General features: G+C 32.7%; 1 protein-coding gene across 1 annotated transcript in view; it reads right to left on the bottom strand.

The window, feature by feature from the left end:
• Positions 1–1,008: 1,008 nt before the first annotated feature.
• Positions 1,009–17,815, bottom strand: part of LOC111049427 (aminopeptidase N-like) — a 48,545-nt gene continuing 31,738 nt past the window's right edge. The window contains exons 12-16 of the mRNA XM_039434665.1: positions 15,202–15,413; positions 14,148–14,324; positions 6,153–6,308; positions 2,727–2,808; positions 1,009–1,145 (exon numbers count right to left, since the gene is read on the bottom strand). The gene's annotated coding sequence lies outside the window, so the exon portion shown is untranslated. The remainder of the gene's footprint in view (positions 1,146–2,726; positions 2,809–6,152; positions 6,309–14,147; positions 14,325–15,201; positions 15,414–17,815) is intronic.

Here is a 17,815-nt window from a genome sequence, read left to right as displayed (position 1 = left end):
AAATCAGAATTCTTCATTGTTGTAATCACAAACTGCTTACTATTAAATCACTTTTTAGTTATTAAATAATAAATTTTGACAACTAGTCGTTCTATTTATGAACAAAAAAGTGATGAAGTTAGACTTCCATTAGTACATGGAACTAATAATTCAAGTTTTCATGATGGATAAAATAGAGTATTATGGTTAGGCTATAACAAGTCTGAATGATACAGTAAATGTTCTTTCAAATAGATGCAAGTAGCTTAAATAATCTCAAATGGAATAATTGAAATGAAATACTCCACCATCACTATCGGAAATAAAATAGATAACAAAATGGGTTTAATAAAATAGCCTACTTAGAATAAATAATATAGAATACGTATAAATTTTTACACATAATAAATAACATAGTAAACAGTATCTTACAAATAAATTTCTACAAAATGAGTCATACAATAATAATTACAAAAAAATAAGTTAGATAATAAAATATTATAAATAGAAACTACACTACCGCACTAAAAAGTCATTGATAATGTTACAAGGAAGTAATAAAAAAGTGAATAAATAACTTTCTACAACAATACAGTACACTATTCTTCTTGCTAAGAGTCAAAGTCTATAATAAACAAATTCGTTGATCCAAAGCATTTCATAATTACACAAAAACTAACTATAGAGAGGTCCACGTTATAATGGCAGTGTATAAAGATAGAAGAATAGCGATGCCGATTCTCTGCATTAATAAATTATATTTCTACACTGTCAAAAACATAATTGGCATCGTTGTGGACCTAGAAAAGGATAGTACCACCGGCTATGTCGAATGATAGACAAGGATAGCAAAACTAAAGTTGATCAAATACTGTCATTATAACGTGGACCGAACTATACTAAATCACACTTTTTCCCATCTCAACCACCGCAAAACATTCATTCACAAAATGTCTACGAACGAAAATCGTCATCAGTGTGAACTAACCGGTTGCTGTCAAGTGATTCATTTTCGATTCTCTCCATTTATTCGCCAAGTTTGGGTCTCGAGATCACACAATCACCCTTTTCAGCCACTCTGCCATCTCCTGGCTATTTTCACTCCTCCATTTGATGATCTTTCTTGCCTTGTTCAGAATTTGCGTGTTTCTGGTAAGTTTCTCCAGCTGTAATACAAAACCAACAGTTATTTTCAATTTCATCATCATTCAAAAACCATCACAAGTCTGTACATTTAACCCTTGATACATGCAGGAAATTATAATTTCTAGTTACTTGTGTTTGAGAAGTATTTGAAATTAATAAAAGTAATATGAATAATTAACAAACGCATCAAAACTTTCAAAAAGCATCAAGTCTGTACATTTAAGCCTGGATACAAGCCGGAAATTGTAATTTTTAGTTACTTGTGTTTGAGAAGTATTTCAAATTAATAGAAATAATATGAATAATTGACATCTAGAATATTTTCCAATTCACATGCCTTGATACATTTTTGTAGTCTGAGGCCCAGTTGCACAAAAGCCGGCTAAATTTCAACCGTGATTAACTTTACGAGAACTAACCAATCAGAAAAGGCGTTTTTGAAAATACGGCTCTCGTGGAATTAATCACGGTTAAAATTTAACCGGCTTTTGTGCAACCGGGCCTAAACCGTACAAATGAAATTCCAAATGAAAGGTACATATAAACTCCTTCTTTGGTGATTAATTAAGTAGGCGTATCTATTTTAAACTACAATTTGAGAGAGGTTCATGTAATCTTCAATATATTCAAAAATGAATGTATGTATGTGTGTTTGTTTGTTTGTTCCCTATAGACTTAAAAACTACCTGACAGAACGGCAAGAAACTTTGGGAAGATGTTGTGTGAATATTGGGGATGGTTTCTGACCAGAAATTTTAATAGGGGGCTAATAATTATTATTTATTAATCTATTTTACAGACCTATGTTTTCGAATTGCCGGCCGAGCGGCTACCGAAGAACGGAAAGATGATCATGTTTCAAGATCACAAAAAATTAACACCCTTTTTCCAAGCCTGAATAGCCCAGTGCATAGGGGCTTGTACTTTATGCTTTAATAGAGAGTGTATTTATGCACATTTTAGAAGAATACTTAATTTTGTTTGTTCCCTATAGACTTAAAAACTACTTGACAGAACGGCAATACAGAACTCTAATGATGAAGATTCCCTTCAAATAGTTTGAATAGTTACCGACTGCATGTCGGTATGACATCAAGAAAATCGCTTTCGTATGTACCGTAATAATTTATTCCAGTTGTATTCTTATAATAAAGTATTAGGGTCGGTTTCCGAGCTCGGGATTTAGTCAAATCCAAGACTTTAAACAGCTGGAGTAAGAAAATAATTGGCTTTCCAAAACGGGGCGTAGTCGCAGTCATTGTCATAGTCACGTTTGAATTTAATTTCGAAAAACTGGAAAATTGAACACAAAATAAAATAAAGAGAAAATAGTGTAAAGTTTCAGTTATTTTGAATTATTGAGAATGTCTAATTTCGACAAGGAAAAAACGTTTCCAATTATAGAAATGAGAAAATAAAAACTACGACTACTGTTATAGAAGCTGCGACTACGCCCCGTTTTGGAAAGCCAATTTTCTGACTCCAGCTGTTCAAAGTCTAGGACTTAGCCAAATCCCGAGCTCGGCCCTTAGTATTCGCAAGGGTATTAGTTTTTAATAAGAATTTGTATCATTCATTATTCATCATTTGAATATTTTCACCTTTGTGATATGATTGGTTGAGACAAAGGAAGCCAATAGAGTGACAGCTCGTTTCCAATTAAACCGCTTCTCAGACCTAGAACTGATAACAAATCACAAAAATTATTACCAACTTCATAACACGTGCACATTCAAAAAAATCTGGTGTCGCGCACTCACACAACTTTCCTTGCCGTTATGAAAATTGATCACCTGACGCTAGTGTTCCCGCGCATCTCAAGTCTACTATTCAAAGATTTGAGCCAGCTGGTGACAGGGCAATAACGCTGGAGAAACACGAGGTCTGCTATCTCTTCTTAGTGAATCATTTAATAGAATCAACAGTTGCCAACATTTTGCAATTGTATAATCACATTTTCTCGAATTCCGAGCTTATTTTCAATTTTAGGTGAAAATGTTACTGAACATTAATTGTAGAGATTCTCATGATCAATCTATTTCACTCGAAAGTTTTTGTTTAAATTGTATCTGAAGCCTGACAATTGTGAATCTAAAATCAAATTTTGCATAGATGGGGCGGAGCTCCTGGAATTTTTACAGATATGGGACTTGTGGCAGTTGATAGAGCTTATCGATAACCATTTCAGGTATAACTTTAATCAAAATCGTTGGAGCCATCTTCGAGAAAATCGCGAAAAACCCTGTTTTTGACAATATTTTCGCCATTTTAGCCGCCATCTTGAATTGCATTTGATCGAAATTGTTCGTGTCGGATCCTTATATTGTAAGGACCTTACGTTCCAAATTTCAAGTCATTCCGTTAATTGGGAGATGAGATATCGTGTACACAGACGCACATACACTCATACACTCACACACACACACCACACACACCACACACACACACACACCACACACCACACACACACACACACACACCACACACCACACACACACACACACACACACACCACACCACACACACACACAACACACACACACACACACACACACCACACACACACAACACACCACACACACACACAACACACACCACACACACCACACCACACACACACACACACCCACACACACACACACCACACACACACACCACACACACACACACCACCACACACACACACACCACACACACACCACACACAACACACCACACACACACACCACACACACACACACACACACACACACACACACAACACACACACACACACACACACACCACACACACACACACACACACCACACCACACACACACACACACACACATACATACATACAGACCAATACCCAAAAACCACTTTTTTGGACTCAGGGGACCTTGAAACGTACAGAAATTTAGAAATTGGGGTACCTTAATTTTTTTCGGAAAGCAATACTTTCCTTACCTATGGTAATAGGGCAAGGAAAGTAATTAGAAATAATAAATGTGTCTCGGAAAAATCAGATACTTCTAAATTGCTTCAATTTTCTGAATAAAATTGAGCATTATGATGGCTGCAAATCAATAAAAATCAAAACATTATTTATAGAAATCATGAATGACACACACGTGCCCGCTAGAAAGAATACATTAACATTAACAAAACAGTTGCAAATAGGTTTTATGAGTTTCGTAGCTAAATTAGCCATGAATTATTATTTATTGCAATAAATGTTCAACAAGTATAATAAAAGAAAGGTTGTACCGTAACTCATACGTTTGTGTTTTATGTACTTCACCTATCTAATAACGAAATGTAAATGTTTCCTCTACAGCAATCAATATTATCATCAAGTATCTTTCTTATTTTGACACTTAATAATGACATTATAGCCTAAACATGTGGACAGGAAGCCTACAAGTGAATCCATAACAAAATATTGAATAGCTGTAGAAGATACCGTAAATAAAAATATCAAGTAATATTGAAGCAAGAAATTCTCCTACTTGGAAGCTTAGACAACTATAGTGAGTTCCACTTTATAATTGCAGTGGAGAAAGATAGGAGAAAAACGTTGCCGATCCTCTGTCATGTCAATGTATTTAGATTACCGTCTTCTTTAGACGGTAGCTGATACAGGTTTATTGATGTAATATCAAGCAAGAAATTATATTTATCAATAATTTCATAATGAATTTTCACAAGATAAAATATTTTGTTAATTATTAATTCTACATAGTTAAAAGACGATCTGGCAACAGAGCAAAGCGAGAAAGAGATAGCGCTATCCGCTTTTGTTGGATGATAGACAAGGATAGCATAATACGGCAATACCATTCGCTAATCAAACACTGTCATAATCAATAATATTTCATTAAGCAAGAGATTATATTTTTCAATAATTTTATAATGAATTTTCATAATTAAGACGGAATATTTTGTTAATTAATTATTAATTCTACATTGTTAACAGACGATCTGGCAATAGAACAAAGCAAGAAAGAGATAGCGCTATCCACTTTGTTGAATGATAGACAAGGATAATAATATCATTGCTAATCAAACACTGCCATTATAACGTGGACCACACTATAGTAAAATTTAATTTATTTAGCGTATGGCAGCATACACTACACATTTATAATCACAAAATTTGAAAAAAAAGAAAACAATGAAAAATTCATATATAAAACGAATAAAAATATCTTGGTCACTTTTGACCTGGAAATTAGAGGCATGCTTCCAGGGTATTTAAGTAGGCTATTGATGCTGGTTTAGCCACCAGGAAATCTTCATGTGCACCCGTGTATGCTGATCTGGGACATTCCTCCACTGTGTGTCTCACAGTCTGGACTGCTCCACACTCACAGAAACGGGAGTCAGCCTTCCCCCACTTATGCATCAGATAGTAAAATTTAAAATAAGATAGAATAGAAGGCAATTTTCTTCATCAATGATGGATTGCTTATGAATGAATTCTAAATTGCACGTCAAATCTTGTGAATTGTAACAAAATGGAATTGGAAGTTTTGAACACAAGGCAAGAAAAAGGTGATTTACATGAAAAATTACAAGAGCTGAACTGTAATAAAAATTGAAGTTGGAGACAGAAATAAGATGAAATGAAGAGAAAAATTATTGAATAACAATTGAAATTTCGAATTTCATCTCCATAAGTGTAACAAAACAGCAAAAACTATGTCAAATAAGATGAAATGGAATTGGGAAGAAAAATCATTGAATGATAATTTTAATTTCAAATTCCATCACTAAAGTGTATTAATACAAAAGCTATGGATACATTAAATTATTAGAGTTATTTCATTAACGACGTAATGAATTTATTTATTTCATTTATTCATAGACAATAGATACAATAAAGGCAAAAACAACAGGCATTCGCCCAAAACTGCTTTAAACCTTAATTTGGAATACACAGTCTTGAGGTTATGTAAATGATAACTTAATTCACACACTATTTTGAGTCCAAAAAATGTATGTACCACATAATGAAACATGAATTGTTTGATTTCAACTTACTAAACTCTCTTCATATTGTCTCTGTTCTCCTGCATAAAGTCCATCAACAGATCCACTGCATCAACGTTTTTCAGAACCGAATTAAAAACAGCTCTCCTCTCTTTGAAATTCCTGAGATGATCGCTAGAATTCGTTTGCAGTGAGGAATCCAAATACCTGCATCATAAATAATTGAATTGGTTTCAGTAAGGTTGCAAATCACTAGAGTACCAACAAACAAAAATAAGCAGAACTTTGAAAAAATATATTCATCGATTAAATTAGATGCAGTGGTTTTCTTCCTAGAAATGTGCGAATTATGGAGATAAAATGATAAATTTGAGGTAGAAATACTTTGAGAGTCCTCTGAAAAAGGTTGGGTTTGAGGTTGAAACTAAAAGAATACTTCATTACACACCTATAAAATCGCCTAGGTCACCCTTATTACATTCGTGAAATTATATTTCTGAATGATAAAATAAATAAATATTTCATATCCAAATAACATTTAATCAATCTTTATTTAATAAATCAGATTGTTGTAATTATCCTCAGTTATAGTGCCTTCTAAAAAATAACTCTGCTTCTCTTTGGTTCATTATAATTTTCTACTTTTAGAAAATTCTTCTTTATTTCTAACAATACTTGCTGAAGTCAGAGGAAGTACCATTTGAGGCTGTCACATTCCTGACTGGCGAGTGTAACTACGGCGGTCGTGGGAGGTTGAAACTCAACCTCAAACCTCACCTGATTTAAATCTCAAAATATAAATAATAATTTGACTACTCACCCACTAAAGAATATTCTTATAAAAACGAAAACCTGCTTTCAATAAAGTCTGTTAAATTTTTAATCATGATTAAATACCACGAGAGCCAATCAGAGAAAGCTTCTTCGAAAAGAAGGCTTCTCTGATTGGTTCTAGTGGAATTTAATGATGATTTAAATTCAACAACTTTTGGCAACCGGGACAAAGAGTTTTAACAATTAACTTAAATTCTATTTTTTTGTATTTTATGGTATGGTATATGTTTTGAGAAGAAAGTTGCCGTGCTACCAATTTTTCCTTAATCGGTTGGAATAGCATTCCACCTATTAACCTAAGGATAGTTGTCGGCTCCAATGAAATAGATTCTTGATAAATTGTGAATGGATCTATTGCCTATGAATGAGAAATCCAGTTTTCAGAGCAAATGAACTTATAATCTTCAGATGAATTTATACAAATACACAAAGAAATATATCTTAAGCCTAATTATTTTTAGAGTAACTACGAACTAAAATACTTATCTAGTTTACAGTTGAAACACAGTGGCTATTGGCTTGATGATACAAACAGCTAAATCTTAACAAAATAGAACACAAAAATTTATATAAAACTAAATTTAAAACATTAATAAACGAAAATGATTCAGAGCAAAATTCCACAACAACACGCTTAGCCAGCCATTTTTCTAGAGAGGGCTGAACAGGAAAAAACCTAAGTTGCAAGTCACAAAGCCAACGCCTTGTTCAGTATAGATTTTACAGACACATCACCAAAAAATTATAACTTACAAGTTTAGAATTCACATTCTACATCTGTTCTCAATAAAACTTTATTTTGAAACTATTATTTTAAATTTTTATATATATCTCGATTTAAATAAACCATTTATCTAGTAATTTTGTTAACCCTGCCTCGGTGACACCATGGAACAATGCAACAAACATTTACGATAATAAATTCTCCGTCAAAAAGTTTGTCCGTCTATTGATGAATCTGATATTTACTATAAAGTTCCATAGATCTCGAATTGAAGATTCGATTCAAATGTGAGAAAAAATGTAATATTACAAATACCCCCCTCTTGACATAAAAAAATTTTACTGTTTGAAAATTTAAAGAAAAAATTACATTGACCCTAATGAAAATTGTTGAAATTTAAATTGAGAACAGTAACAATTTTTTCTAGAAAAACATTACATGTCATCCTATAATATTGAAAATTATTATAAAAATTCATCAATAGCGTTTGTTATATGTTTCCAAACAATATTTCAAAATATAGAATATTAAAATTACTTTTGATTTAGCTTTATAATTTAAAGGAAAATATCTCAACAGAAAGTTTAATATGTAAAGAATAGTTTTTTGAAATTGCACATAAATTTAATAGATAGAAAACTTTAATTTTTTATTGCATAAAAAAATAATTAGTATGTTGAATGAAAAATTTATTATTATATTTTTTTTTTTTTTTTTTTTTTTAATGAATTTATGAATTGTTACATTTAATTTTCAAATAAAATTTCAATAAATCAAAAAATGTTCATTTCTTTCACTATTGACACGGTTGATTTTATTGATGCACATTTTGGAAAACAGTCCGTTAAGGCACTCAGTATGATTTTCAGTTAAGTGTGACTCCATGTGATGACGTTAGTGTTGGGCTGATCTGGATGCACGTAGTGTTGGGCTGATACTTGTAGTCGACTGATGCATATCAAACTCGATACAGGTGACATCTCAGTTAGCATTGCTTCATGTTTGTAGTAGACGGCTGCATTCCAAACTCGATACAGGTGACATCTCAGTTAGCATTGCTTCATGTTTGTAGTAGACGGCTGCATTCCAAATTCAATACAGAGTCACATAATTTTGTATCATATAATTATACAATGTACATTTCAGGCTTGAAATGACAATGTAATTCGTTTTTTGGAAAAGAGATAGACGCTGCATACAGGATTAATTTAGGTGAGGATTAATTTAGGTAAGGTTTGGTTTTTTGATATTTTCAGCTTTCAAGGTTTAGAGTTCTGCATACAGGAATAATTTAGGAGAGGATTTTTTGAATCAATTCTTTCATGATACTGTGACTGTTCTTCTGAATTCAAAGTTGCGAATGTGAACATGGATGACAATTACCTCCAGGTAATGTAGTAGTGTTGAAGTTTGAGATACAAAGTCAGCAATAAGCGTTGACATCGTTATTGGCGTATGCTTTGGTGTCGGCATTGATTTTGGCATTGGCATCAGCATTGGCGCAGGCATAGGCATTGATATCAGCATTGGCGCAGATATTGGCATTGGCGCAGGCATCAGCGTTGATTTTTGTTGTTGGCATCAGCATTGGCGCAGGCATTGGCGTAGCTATTGGCATTGGCATCAGCATTGGCACAGATTTTGGCATTGGCGCAGGCATTGACATCAACACAGGCATCGGCGTAGATTTTGGCATTTTGGCGTAGTTATTAGTGTTGATATTGGCATAGTTATTAGTGTAGGCATCAGCATTGATTTTGGCGTAGTTATTGGCGTTGACATTGGCGTAGTTATTAGTGTAGGCATCAGCGTAGATTTTGGCATAGTTATTGGTGTAGATATTGGCGTAGATATTGGCATTTTGGCGTAGTTATTGGCGTTGACATTGGCGTAGTTATTAGTGTAGGCATCAGCGTAGATTTTGGCGTAGTTATTGGTGTAGATATTGGCGTAGATATTGGCGTAGTTATGTCACACTAGTTCGAAAATCACCCAAATGTTCTTAACACTCTTCATGGCGTTCACTTGTTGCTGATTTCGAGATTCACATGATAACTATTTCAATGTTAATGTCTGTGCTGTACCTGTTATCTTAAAATGCTTATAAACTAAGAAGAAAATCTTGATTAGGCTATCAATACAATCTAATACACATGAAAATTATTTTTAAATATTTATGAAATTGAAATTTGTTAACATCCTATTATACAGTCAGCAATACATAAATTGTGAAATATGGACATATCAATTATAAATTTAAAAAAAATTCATTTTCATCTATTCACTGTTCAAATATCAAAATTTAATCCATTCTTCAAAATAGAAATAGAATTTCATAACACCCTGTATCATTATCAAAATTGTAAAAAAAATATCAGATCATCACAACAAAATTTAATTTCAATATATATTCAATAATTTCAGACAATTGATCTTCTATTCACAATCATTTCATAATATATCTGCATTTCATTATCATTTAATATAACATTTCATTTATAGCAAGTTCATTTCACATTTATGATTTATCATTCAGGGTTTCAAAATTATTTAGTTTTAATTTTTTGTTCAAAAATTGTATAAAAAGCAAATTATTTAATATTATTAATCATCGTTTGCTGGATACTATAGTTTATTTCGACTTTTCAATGTTCTAAACACAAGCTACATTTCATGACAAAACTTTACTATCAATCATTAAACAAGAAATCATTCAAAACATCAATAATATTTTGCTTCAAAGGCAAACAATATTCATAAGTAATCTGCATCTATGGCAATCAACATTATTAATCATTATTTTTGCATCTATGGCAATCAACATAAGTAATCAACACAAAAATATTATCTCATTACTGCCTCTCTAAGTCATAACCTCTGTTATTCCTTCTTTAGGCAATAATGGGTTTCCATCTCAAAAAACAATCACATACCAGCAAAATTCTAATCAACAAACCCCACTAAAAATTCTACATACACTCCAGCATCCATTTCAAACGATAATCAATCATATCAAAATTATAGAACAAACAATTTTAAAAATTTTGAAAAAGATATCAATCACAAAAAACTTATTTCAATTAATAATATAACAAAACGTTTTAAATTGAACCATTTATTTTTTAAAATAATTTAAAATTTTAAAGACTGTATAATAAGTACAAACATTTCAAGATTATAATACAAAGATGATCAAGATGAATAATGGGTAAATAAGTTCCCTAAAAAATACAAACAAGAGGAAAAGAAAACTGGGTAAATAATTTCCCTAAAACAATACAAAGAAGAGAAAGATTAATTAGAGCCTATCCTACATGTCAGTACTGAACTTTCATGAGGAAGTATATTTAATAAAATATACTACTATGGAATTTTGTAAATTCCAAGTATGACTCTAATTTGTTATAATTGTGAGCTATCACTCCCACAAAAACAACTGGTGAAGGAAAAAAAATGTTGACTATTGTGACTGGGTGGAAAGTTCCTAGATGTCTGTAAGGCAATGTGATAGCAGACTCTAGTATCGGACCACAAAAACAAAAGTATGCAAAAGGTTTTACAAACATTTGATGTTGCAGTCATAAGGTTTTTATATTATCGCAAACAAGTAGGTCAGATAATCGAGTCCAGCCATATGTGGTTCACGCCCACACCTCTAAAAGAATCACACCTACTTGTCTACCAAAAATCCAAAGTATTGGACAGCAAAAAAAAAAATGCAAAATGGGTTAAAAGCCCAGAAGAAAACTATAACCTAATTACATATGGCTTATGGCACAATATGCAATGAAAGATGAGAACATGGGACATAATTGCTCTGAAAAACCTAATTACCTAATATAATACCTAAAAAAAATAGACATGATTAAAATATGTAATACATGATGAAAAAATATACCACAAGCAAACAATTATTTACACTACAATGGATAGATTTTAGAAAAGTTAAGTTTTATCAACAATTTAAAGATTAGGAAAATAAGCTACTATTTCAACTTCTAATATTATTTCAGAAGAATACAAATTTAAATGACTATGGACAAGATTGGTTAAGATATGCTTCATAGAAGAAATTTACTGAACATTACACAAAGACAGGAAAGAATTGAAATTTGAAAAGATTAAGGGCCAAGAAAATAGGCTACAGGAAAGAAAAAAGACACAATTATGGACTCTTACCATACACTGCGTAGCGATTATGCTATTCTGAATCCCGGCATAACACAGGATTCCTAATCATTGTGTGTTGGGGAATACCCTTTCATCATGTGATTCATTGTCATCATCTTGTAAGTAAGCAACTTGAAACAACCTTTGAATACTAACACATCAATGGAGACTTTGCGTTTTGTTTTCTTCAAGAACATGATTTTATTCATGGGTTCATTTGTTTCAACAAAGCCGTTTTGCTTACAAAAGATAGTCATGTTCACTTGAGAATGCATTGCATACACCTTTTCAATTCTCAGTTGAAAGTTGAACTCATCAACTTGACTCAAAGCAACATTCATTTTGTTTACATTATTCCTAACCTCCACAGAAACCTGTCTCATGTAATCATTCACTTTGTTCATAGTTTTCCTAACCTTCAATGTAGCAATATTACTTTCATGATAGTTGACTTTCAGTGAAGACAACTCCCTACCTACTTCTTTACTCAATTCTACTATCTCATTAAGGTTGACTTTTTCAACAACAGTAACTAGGCCTACATTGTCAGAAACTTGAATGAGTTGATCCTGTATCTTAACACTACTATTATCCTGCTTCAATTTGTTTTCATCTTCATGATTATCACTCAATGTTTCATGTGCATTTTTCAATAGAAGGTTTATACTAGCCTGCTCTAGTCTAATGCTAGCAAATTCTTGCTTCATCTCATCAAACCTAGCATTTAACTTAGCATTTTGATTTTTAAACATTTGGTCTAACTTAGCCTCTTGCTTATCAAACAGTTGTGTTAAGGCAGCTATTAAGTCATCATCTTTTTAATATTTTTCATATTAATGCCATTTTGCTAGTCTGCACAGATAATATATTCATTAGGACTTGATCTCTCTTGAACCGATTTCCCACTCAGCAGTATACCATTCATAACCTATCAAGATATCTATCCTACTAATAATTTTTATAACCAGGGATTTCATGGTGTACCATTTGGGACATATTTATTTTGTAATTCGGTCCCACCACAGGGGTAACATTTGCCGTGCTACCAATTTTTCCTTAATCGGTTGGAATAGCATTCCACCTATTAACCTAAGGATAGTTGTCAGCTCCAATGAAATAGATTCTTGATAAATTGTGAATGGATCTATTGCCTATGAATGAGAAATCCAGTTTTCAGAGCAAATGAACTTATAATCTTCAGATGAATTTATACAAATACACAAAGAAATATATCTTAAGCCTAATTATTTTTAGAGTAACTACGAACTAAAATACTTATCTAGTTTACAGTTGAAACACAGTGGCTATTGGCTTGACGATACAAACAGCTAAATCTTAACAAAATAGAACACAAAAATTTATATAAAACTAAATTTAAAACATTAATAAACGAAAATGATTCAGAGCAAAATTCCACAACAACACGCTTAGCCAGCCATTTTTCTAGAGAGGGCTGAACAGGAAAAAACCTAAGTTGCAAGTCACAAAGCCAACGCCTTGTTCAGTATAGATTTTACAGACACGTCACCAAAAAATTATAACTTACAAGTTTAGAATTCACATTCTACATCTGTTCTCAATAAAACTTTATTTTGAAACTATTATTTTAAATTTTTATATATATCTCGATTTAAATAAACCATTTATCTAGTAATTTTGTTAACCCTGCCTCGGTGACACCATGGAACAATGCAACAAACATTTACGATAATAAATTCTCCGTCAAAAAGTTTGTCCGTCTATTGATGACTCTGATATTTACTATAAAGTTCCATAGATCTCGAATTGAAGATTCGATTCAAATGTGAGAAAAAATGTAATATTACAAAGTATTGTCAGTATTCTAGTTGTAAATGTAGTAGGCTATGAAATTGATGCTGTTGTCACATTATTAATATAAATTTTCAATTCCAATTTCAATTTATTTATTTCACACACACATACAAGTTTGTTACAAATTAACAAAAAGAATACATGCAAACATTAACGACAGTACACAATAAAACAAAATAAAGGGAAGTGGTGCAAAAAAAAGATGAAGGATTGAAGGGTTTTTCCAACTATATGGTTATCCATGTACTAGGAAAACCTTCAATCCTTGAGAAGGTGAAAAAGGTAACAGGAGAAGTAAATAGAAATAAATGAAAGGATGGAATGGGGGAGAAAAATAAGGAAAAGGTTAAAAAATGATAGGACGAGGTGAAATATTTATAATTTATTAATGTTGAAAAATTTATTCTCTGAGAAAAAGTTATATTAAAAACTACAACTGCTATTGTTAACTGAATGATAATGATTATGAATTTGAATAATGTTACCTTTTCAAAATCTGCTGGTTCTTTGAGCAAGCCAGAGCGTCCAATATTCTCCTTCTCTCTTCCTGATCGATATGCGTCCTTTTCCCTTGCAGTTGCTCCCACAGGAAGAGCCATTCTCTCTCCCCTCCCAATTCAATTGCTGTGCAGTACACTGTCGTTCTCACATCGTGTCTTATGCTGAAAGTAATATCAATGGATAGAAATGTTGAAATCCTGATGATTCCAGCATATTTTTGGATTATTCCAATAACTACTACAGCTAGAAACACTTTTGGCTCATTTTTAGATCCATTATCATGTAGCAATTCCAAGTAGAAAATGTCGAGCAATTTACTAGATAATATGACTTTAATAAAAAAAGTCAAGAATTACGAGTATTGAAAGCTATGGAGGAAGTTCATTTGTGCAGCTCTATTCATTCTTGACTTATCCCAGTATTCAATTAGTATAGAATATACAGTGTCCCACGATAGGTGTAACAGCCGAAAACCATAGATTCTACATGAAACAAAAAATGTCAAGTAAAATTCTCTTACAGTATATCGACCTTAGTTTATATCGACCAACTAGTTAAAAAACCTCAATAACTAGAGAACCTAAGGCCAAATCTAATTCCAACAATATGCTTGGAAAGAGAAAGAAATTTCAAAAAAGATTCATATAATTTGTTTCTTTGTTCGAAGTTTTTGAAATTTTTATGAGCGTTCAAACTGTTCAAAGTTTGGTTTAAAATTCGACGAATGCACCTTTTCTCAAGTTTGAGCGCTCATAAGAAGTTCAAAAACGTCGAACAAAGAATCAAATTATATGAATATTTTTGAAAATTTCTTTCTCTTTCCAAGCATCTCCTTGGAAATAGATTTGGCCTAAGGTTCTCTAGTTATTGAAGTTTTTCAAAAATATCGAAAAATCAATATTACTTGAAAGAAAATTTTACTGGACATTTTTTGTTGCAAATTCTATGTAGAATCTATGGTCTTGGACTGTTACATCTTCAGTGGGACACCTTGCATGAACCTGAGATTTTTTGGCTACCTCAGTTTTTGTAACTCACAAGTTATGCTCCTCGGGTTTGGTGGTATTGTCGATCCAGCGGCGGAATATATTGTTGGCCTCGATGAGGCACGCCCTGAGGCGAACTGCACAGGCGGTCTCGGCCACCTCAAACCGCAGCAGTCGGTCGTTCATCGACAGCCCCGCTTCGCCCGCATCGCTCGCGATCTTCAGCCGCTTGAACTGCCAGCCGATTATTTGCTGCATGAATTGCTACAAATATAATAGACAAATTTCCAAGATCAGTCAAAAATATAATGTCTTGAATAAATGCACTTGAAAATGGGTATTGAAAAGTTGAAACTATATAGTGAGGTGAACGTTATAATGACAGTATTTGATTAACAATGGTGTTGTTATCCTTGTCTATCATTCGACAATGCAGATAGCGCTATTCATTTCTAGCTCTGCAACGTTGCCAGATCGTGTTTTAACATAATCTATTAAAATTATTCAATCTCAATTATGAGAACTTATTATTTGATAATTGGAAAATATATGTTCTTAACGCAAAAAATTTAATTGATTATTTCAAACAAGAATGAACATTTATTGTTACATCCAAAACACAGGTATTAGCTATCATCTGTAGAAGGCAGTGGCAAGGGTGAGAATCGGCAAAGCTGTTGTCCTATTTTTCTCCACAACCATTATAACGTGGACCTCACAATAGAAGTGTTGCAATGAAATTGAGGGTACTTGATCATTTTTATCGTAGCCTTGAGAAGAAGAGTGAATACATTAATGTAATGTACAAGGGGACTTCAATAAGTAACCACACAAATTACTATGAACCTGATTACCGCAAATTTGCTTGGTTAGTGATAGCATGTCCGCTCACGCATTGCACCATAGAACAATAACGTGCTAGAAGTAACTACTCAAAAAATTATAATTTACTCAATCAGCTCATTAGAGATTTTTTATTATTATTATTAAACGAAAATCCAAATTAAATGCTGTAATTCGACCCGAAGACTTCTGCTAATGCAAATATTGACAACAGTGTAAACAGCTAGATGAAAATTCGATGAGCGCTACTATTCAAAAATTATTTACCAGCCCGGGAATCGAACCCAGTACCTCCTAACTGCCGGTCAGGAATGCTTACCCTTACACCAAACTGACAATTTCTTGATAGCAGAGATATCAGTAATTTCCATCTGTAGACTGGCTGGCCGATATGGCTTAAAATGAGCGCTGCTATCCAGAGATTGTCAGTTTGGTGAAAGGGTAAGCATTCCTGACCGGCAATTAGGAGGTACTGGGCTCGATTCCCGGGCTGACAAATAGTTTTGGAATAATAGCGCTCATCGAATTTCCATCTAGCTGTTTACCCTGTAGTCAATATTTGCAGTAGCAGAAGTCTTCGGGGTGAATTACAGCATTTAATTTGGATTTTCGTTTAATAATAATAATTGATTCATTAGCATTTGAATAATTGCAATATCTCAGTAATTTCCATCCGTAGATTTTTTATTAAAATTTTCAATTTATCAAGCAAGCAGGGGGGAAGGGAAAGTGACAGGGACAGGGAAAGTGAAAGGGAAACGGAGAGGGAAAGGGAAAGGGAATGATAATGATGATGGTGATAATGATGATGATGATGATTGATTGATTGAGTACTTTATTTATGTAGATTACAATATATACTGGCTTATATACTTATATACAATAGCTTACAATACAGCAAAATTATAGATGAATTTACATAATAGAGACTAAGAAAATAATTATTGAACCGTATATGATATGAAATAGTTATTTGTATATCTAGAGTGAAAAGTATGACTTTTTCTCCCTGAGGGAAAAGTTTGAAGCCCAAGGCGAAGCCGAGGGCAACAATTTTCCTGAGGGAGAAAAAGTATTTTTCACTCGTGATGTACACAACATTCTTCCTCCATCTACATTTTATTATAGAAACTGCAAATAATAGTATATTTCGCACCTAGGGCCGAAAATGAGACTTTTCCGGCTCGAAATCGGTTTTCAAGTCCGAGGCCGTAGGCCGAGGACTAGAAAAGATTGAGAGCCGGAAAAACATTTTTGCCCATGGTGAGAACGTTATTTTTCGCCACACAGAAAAATAAACAATATAAATATGAGAATAATTGTTTATTAGGCACTCCGAAAGCAAAACAGGAAGGTCATAGCTCTAGCAAATCTGAGGTAATCTGAATATCAGGAAATTGTCCAGTATTTTCATTTTTTATTCTGATTTGTATAAATAACCTAAAAGATTTGTTCAATTATGTAAGAGGTTGAGTTTATAATTTTTATTCTTCCAAATTACAATAAGATGATATTATTATAAATGTTTTGATTCTTGAATAATAAACACAAATAATGAAAAGTTTTTTGATCAGCTGTTTTAGCCTCTTGAAATTTGGCCAATCTGAATGTCAACGTCAACAATGCTTGTTGTCGTTGACTTCGGAAGTTTAGGTTAGAAGTTCTATCCTACTCTGAAAATCGAATTTGAATAGTTTATAATATATATCTTATCTGTATTATATTCATCCAAATAAAATAATAGTATCTTATTGCAGAATACTTATTCAATTCTAGAAGCATAAACTGATTCCGTTTCATAAACCATTTTGTAAACATGTTCA

This window comes from Nilaparvata lugens, chromosome 8, assembly GCF_014356525.2.
Source record: "Nilaparvata lugens isolate BPH chromosome 8, ASM1435652v1, whole genome shotgun sequence".
NCBI lineage: Eukaryota > Metazoa > Arthropoda > Insecta > Hemiptera > Delphacidae > Nilaparvata > Nilaparvata lugens.
The sequence above is the reverse complement of the archived record's forward strand: the minus strand, read 5'-3'. Positions and strand labels throughout refer to the sequence as shown.